This window comes from Orycteropus afer, unplaced genomic scaffold (genome assembly GCF_000298275.1).
Source record: "Orycteropus afer afer isolate SDZICR_OR568_19922 unplaced genomic scaffold, OryAfe1.0 scaffold00149, whole genome shotgun sequence".
NCBI lineage: Eukaryota > Metazoa > Chordata > Mammalia > Tubulidentata > Orycteropodidae > Orycteropus > Orycteropus afer.
The window spans coordinates 1,282,345-1,289,030 of record NW_006921736.1 but is presented as its reverse complement, the minus strand read 5'-3'; positions in this window follow the sequence as shown (position 1 = coordinate 1,289,030).

The window sequence follows — 6,686 nt, the reverse complement described above, 5'->3', positions numbered from 1 at the left end:
TGAGACTGTGACCCCTAGCTGTCCTTCAGGTCTGGAATTGAACCCACTCCTGTGACTTCCAGCTAAGCAACAGGCATATGAGGTGAACATTTACACTAGGTAGATATACTCCTTGGAGAGAACAATCATGGGAGAATAGAAGGGCTGCTTATGCACAGGGAGACAGCTCAGGGCAGGAGTGGTTGGAGGGAATGACACAGGGAAGAGAGGTAACTATGGGGAGGAAGTGGGAGGAGAGCTGTTGCATTGGGGTAAATTGTAGTCAGTGTCATGAGACAAAGTGTATGTGAACTGCTGTATGGAAAGCAAGTTTGCTCTGTAAACTTTCACCCAAATCACAATTAAAAAAAAATACCATGGCTTGGGTTAGATGCACCTTAGTCTTCAATACCTTCTCCAGCCACCAGCCTCCTGTCTCTTTGTGGTACCCTTTATTAACAGAAAGTAATGGGAAACAATAAAGGAGAAAGTAATTTGTAGGATCTCTACCTCACAAAGCTGTGAGTACCTAGTAGGGAGGGTTTGAAGCTGAGAGGAAATTTCTCAATAACTATCATGTCTCTGATATGTCCCAAGTTCAGACCCTGTTCATCTTTCTCCTTATGTACTGCACCAAATCCTAAGGACATCTTATAGATCAAATGAGAAGATATATGTGATATACCCAAATAAGCTAAAGCACTTACACATGAAGGTAAAATAGTACCTATTTCCTTCCATCTGGTTAGTTGTGCACTTGTCTTTTTCATAGTCTGTAGCATTTCTCAAAAGAGCAACTGGTTTCATAGGATTTAAAGTGGATGCCAAGTAAAAATTGGTTTGGAGAACACTGTGTAAAATACAGTTAAATAGATTTTTAAAAAATGGTGGTTGTGCTTTACAGACTCTTTAATAAGGTAATAGTACATTGAAAGTGTCTTAAGTGACAGAAATAAACTTGGGTACTTTCAAAATATTTATTTGACCATGTACCTTCCCCCCCCCCCTTTTTTTTTATTGTGGCATCTCTCCAATTTCTAGTCTACTAATTTCTTTTCCAGTTGTATCACTTCTGCTTTTGACCCATCTGCTCTTAATTTTTTTTTTTTTTTTGTTAATGATCAATTTTAAATTACTAAGTTAAGTCTTTTTTTTGATGGATGTAATATCTTTCTCTGATAATATGAATATATATTCTTTTAAATCTTGTGCTGTGTCTTCCATGAGCTTTTTTTCTCAGGTGTTAGTTGTTCCATGTATTATGGTTGGTGATTCTACTTCATGATGTTGGTGGACCTTTAGTCATTCTTGCTCTTGTGCTCATTGCATTTATCATTGAGATTCTCTGTTACTTGGTATCCTCCTGCTGTGTTTACAGCATCCTCCCACCAGTGACTGGGAGAGGCAAGGAGTGTGTAGCTGGTAGTGTGTACCAGTCACTGGTCTTTCAGGGTTTTTCTACTTCCTACTTATTAGTAGCCACCTGGGGCACTTATCTTGTCACTTGAGCCCATTTGCCCCACACTTTCTGTTTTTGTCTGGGAGCATACCCTCTACTACCTGATGCTGCTTAGCCTGATGTTTGCCCCTGGCCCTTCCTCTGCTGCCTGTATATCCAGCCTGTAAGCTTGGAGTATAACCAGAGTGCTTAAGGAGCCCTGGTGATAAGGTTAAAGCGTTCTCCTGCAAACCAAAACATTGACAGTTTGAACCCATTAGCTGTTCTGCCAAAGAAAGATGAAGCAGTCTGTTTCTGCAAAGATGTACAGCGTTGGAAACCTATGGGATAATTCTACTCTGTCCTAAGGGGTCCCTATGAGTCAGAATGGACTGAATGGCACTGGGTTTTTTTTTTTTTTTTTTTGGTTCTTTGCTCATTTTGGCTGTGGAGTCATACATCATTGTAGTTTTATCTGCCTACTGTTCTTAAGGGATGGATTCCTCTAAATTTCTGGTCTACTAAGGGTACCATCTTCCTTTTTCTACCCCCCCCCCAATGCTGCTAAGAATTTTTTTTGGTTATACATCTAGGTCTAATCTTGTTTTCTTCCTTTTTATATCCCCATTGTGCTTAGCACTGTATCTTACTCTGTAGAGTAGGTGTTGCTTTGTCTTCAGTGGATTGTTTATTTTATTTTTAAATTTTTATTATGATTTGGGTAAAAGTTTACAGAGCAAATTCATGTTCTGTACAGTGTTTCATACACTTGGTTTCATGACGTTGACTGCAATTCCTCACAGTGTAACAGCTCTCTTCCCACTACCTCTTCCCTGTGTCCTTTCCTCCCATGTACTCCCGCCCCCTAAGCTGTCCCCCTGTACAAACACTGCCCATGATGGATTGCTTCAAGGAGTTATCTACCTGATGTAAATGTTCACCCCGTATGCCTGTCTGTTGTTTGGCTGGAAGCCACAGGAATGAGTTCAGTTCTCAGACCTGAAGGATAACTATGGGCCATAGTCTCAAGGGTCTCACCAGTCAGTAGATTGTATTTGCAGGGGAGTTGTTCTCAAGGCATCAGGTCACTTTCGCAACCATTAGTGGTATTTCCCCTGTCTTGGGAAGATGATTCAGCTATAAGTCTGGTGTGTCAAAGGTAGAAGCCCCTACTTGTAGAGATCAATTTTGAGGTGACTGCCCTCCTGGAGTCACCTCAAAATTGATCTCTACAGGTAAGGGCTTCTACCTTTGACGCACCAGACTTATAGCTGAATCATCTTCCCAAGACAGGGGAAATGTAACAACACCAACAACAGCCCTCCTGGAGAGAGGCAAAGGGGGAGTCAAGAGAAGAGAGTGAGAACCAGCAGGGGATAGTTTAGGTTTTCCTGACAGCCATTTGGTGCTGGCAGGCTCTGGTTAGGTGAAAAGTAACAGAACCATATCGCCATTAGTATACCATTTCTTGTCTTCCCTGGGGTTGCTGCTGCTGCTGCTTGTTTTAAATTTTGATAAAAAATACATACCACAAAATTTGCCATTTAAGTGTACAGTTCAGTGACATATTCACAATGTTGTACAACCACCAGCACTATTTGTTTTCAAACTTTTTCATTATCTTAAGTAGAAACTCAGTACCTCTTATGCATTAACTACCCATAATCCGTTTCCCCCATTTCATGTAACCTCTAATTTACTTTCTGTGTATTTGCCAATTCTAGATATTTCATATAAGTGGGATCATGCAACATTTAACATCTTGTGTCTGGTTTCTTTAACTTAGCATAATGTTTTCAAGATTCACCTATGCCGTAGAATTTATCAAGACTTAGTTTCTTGTTCTGGTTGAGTAATATTCCATTGTATGGATATACCATATTAAGTTTATCCATTTATCTGCTAATGGACATTTGGGTTATTTGTACCTTTTGACATCGTGAGTAATTCTGCACTGTACACTAGTGTACACATACCGGTTTGTGTTCCTGTCTCGGATTGTTTCTTGATCCCCAACTAATCACTTTGAAAAGTGATTTCATAGAAATCTTTCATCATTAACTTTCCTGTGAACTTTTTAAAGTAGTGGTGGCTGATATTCTTACTAATTTTCTTAATAGAAAATTACCTGCCAATCAGTGGCAGGGCTGCCACGTCTTAGATTTACCATGTTAAGCCCGTTGCTTGGTATAAATTTCCGAAACTGTCATCATGATGTTATCAAGCAGTACATCATATTTTACATTTTTTTCTGTCTCTCATATTCTGTTTTAGCTTTAGTCTGGACCAACTGTTAAAGTGTACAAGTGTACAAGTGTCGTATAGCAGTTCAATAGGTTTCTCAAAGAAAAATCATTAAACTTACTTGATATTTCTTAGGTTTTTTGAATCCCTTAATTTTAAAAAGGTATAGATACACTATGATTAGACTGTTGTTCCTTTACTGCTTGAATATTAAGTATCAGATTGTTTATTTTGCAGGGACCTTTTGTTTGCATGTGCCTTTCTGACTTCTCCATTATCACAGTGTACTTACCAAGTGAATGACAGTATTTCCTTCAGAAGTGTCCTGGAGGAAAGTGAATGTCATCCATCCTACACTGTGCTATAAATTCCATTTTCAGGGATTATTTTGTAGTTTCATTTTCATGCCCACTTTTCTGAAAACTTGCCTTGAATTGAGCTTCTATGAGTTATTCATACAGATTAAGTCTGGATTCAGGTTCTCCCTCTGCCCCTCTGCAACTGAAGAAAGTCAAATTAAAATATTACTAGAGAACAGTTGACTAACACGAAGTGAGAGATTTGGCATGTACTTTTCTCACTCCCAGAATATTTTATGTGGACTATTAGGGAGAATAGTGACATTTAATACCTGAGATTGTAATTTCTCCCATAAATGGGGATTTGAAATGGAAATGTGAAAAAAGGGGCACTTTCTACAACGTTGTCATTTTCTTTAAAAGGAATTCTAAGATCTAGTCTTCTATAGCACTAATATTTTATTCATCGGCAAGAATGAAAAACACAAATAGTGGACTTGTAACCTACCAGGCACCAATTATCATTCTGCACAGAGATCATTCATAATGTCACAGAGACGATCTTGGGAATTTCCACAGCAAAGGTCACTCACTTACTACTTTTAAAGTCATTTCTTCAGTGTGCCAGTGTGACAGGTGAATCTGTGAGATTGAGTTAGCCAAGTGGCTCAAAACTGCCTCTATAAAGAAGTGATGAGAAATCTATTGCTACGAGGCAAATCACATTAAACTCAAATGTATCCTAAACTATTAAGCACTATAAGGTTGTTAGAAGGAGTGTGAGTGGGTTGATTGAAATAGATCCTACCCCTTGCAAGGATTCAACTGAATTTATAGCAACAAATTGTGGGAATAATTTAAGGAGAGCTAACAAATTGGGGCTTGAAGGGTATGGAGGAAGATGGCAGGGCTCTGTTAAGGAGCTGTATCTGACACTGAGATGATACACTTGACCTGTTGTAATGATGATATTGAACATGCATATAGATTCTGTAGGGTTTGCAGAGCACATTCATATATATAGTCTGTCTTTACCTCCCAGCAGCCTTGGAAGGTTGAATGCTCTGTTTTACTTGCTCAGTGTCACAAGCTTGCTTGAGGTGGAGATCTTTAAAAACTCCCCTGTTCGTTTTCTTGTGCCAATAATGTGTTTGGGCAGTTGCCAATTGCTTGAAGAAAAAAAATCTCATGTTTTTCTCTCCCAGAGTGGCTGGTGGGTCTGAACTGCCAACCTTTTTGGTTAGCAGCTGAGTGCTTAATCACTGTAGTACCGAGCTCATATATATGTGCTTTATTTTTTAATGATATGAAGCATTGTCTTAATTTTCAAGAAATAACTGGAGAAATTATACATATGTGCCACAAATGAGTGAAGAGAAAATCAATTTTTTATGAGTGGAAAACTGACATCAAACTAAACCACCTGGCAGAAACTTTGTCAGAAGTCCATGGGTGGAAAACTATGTATGCCCCTCATTCCATGAGCTCAGCTGTTTTACAAAGATATCATATTGGCAGGGCTGGAAACGCAAGTCCAAAGCACGTGGATAGATACTTAAAGCCTACTTACAGATGGAAGTACATGGCCCTAGATACTTAAAGCCTACTTACAGATGGAAGTACATGGCCCTTGGGCCGGAGCACAGGTAGTAGTACCACCTCCAAGCTTCAAATACTTGGGTATAACACTAACTTTGTGCACTGTCATCTCAGGTACCTTCCACATCTTATTTTGAATTTTTTCTAATTAAAATTATTTTTCTGTCTTGCCTCCTTTCACTTGATCGATTAATATTTTCATCTTCCTGGAATTATCGTTAGGTGTTGTGTAATTGGTCCCACATATGTGTATAACAGAATGAAATGTTGCCCAGTTCTGTACCATCCTCACAATTGTTACTGTATTTGAGCCCATGGCTTCACTGCATCTCATTGAATTTCTCCTTTTTTTCTGACCTTCTACTTTACTGAATGTTTGTCCCTTCTGATTACATGTAAAAAGTAAGTGAGATAAAATCTCGCCACCCTTGCTTCCAAGGAACATTTTGGCTGTACTTTCTCCAAGACAGATTTGTTTGTTCTTTTAGTAGTCCATGATAAATATATTCAGAGAAGCTCTAGTGGCACAGTGGTCAAAGCATTTGGCTCCTAACCAATAGATTACTTTGAACTCACCGGCCTCTGCAGGAGAAAGGTGAGGCAGTCTGGTTTTGTAAAGATTCACAGCCTTGGAAATCCTATGGGGCAATTTTACTCTGTCCTGTATGAGCTCTGGGAGCTCTAGTGGCGTAGTACCTATGACATTTGACTGCTAACCAGAAGGCTGGTAGTTCAAACCCACCAGCCACTCCTCAGAAGAAAGAGTGGGCAATCTACTTCTGTAGAGATACCGCCTCAGAAAGCCAAGGGGGGTTTCTCTCAGTTGGAATTGACTTGATGGCAGTGGTGTTTTTTGTTTGTTTTTGGTTTATCAGGTCACTATGATTTGGAGTCAACTTGATGGCGATCAATTTGGGTTTTTTTGGTTGATAAATTCAGTATTCTTTGCCAGCACCACAATTTGAATGTGTCAATTCTTCTTCAATCTTCCTTACTCATTGGTTAGCTCTCACATGCATATGAGGCTACTGAAAATACCATGGCTTGGGGCAGGCACATCTAAGTCATCAAAGTGACATCTTTGCTTTGTAACACTTTAAATGAGATCCCTCTTTTTTTTTTTTTTT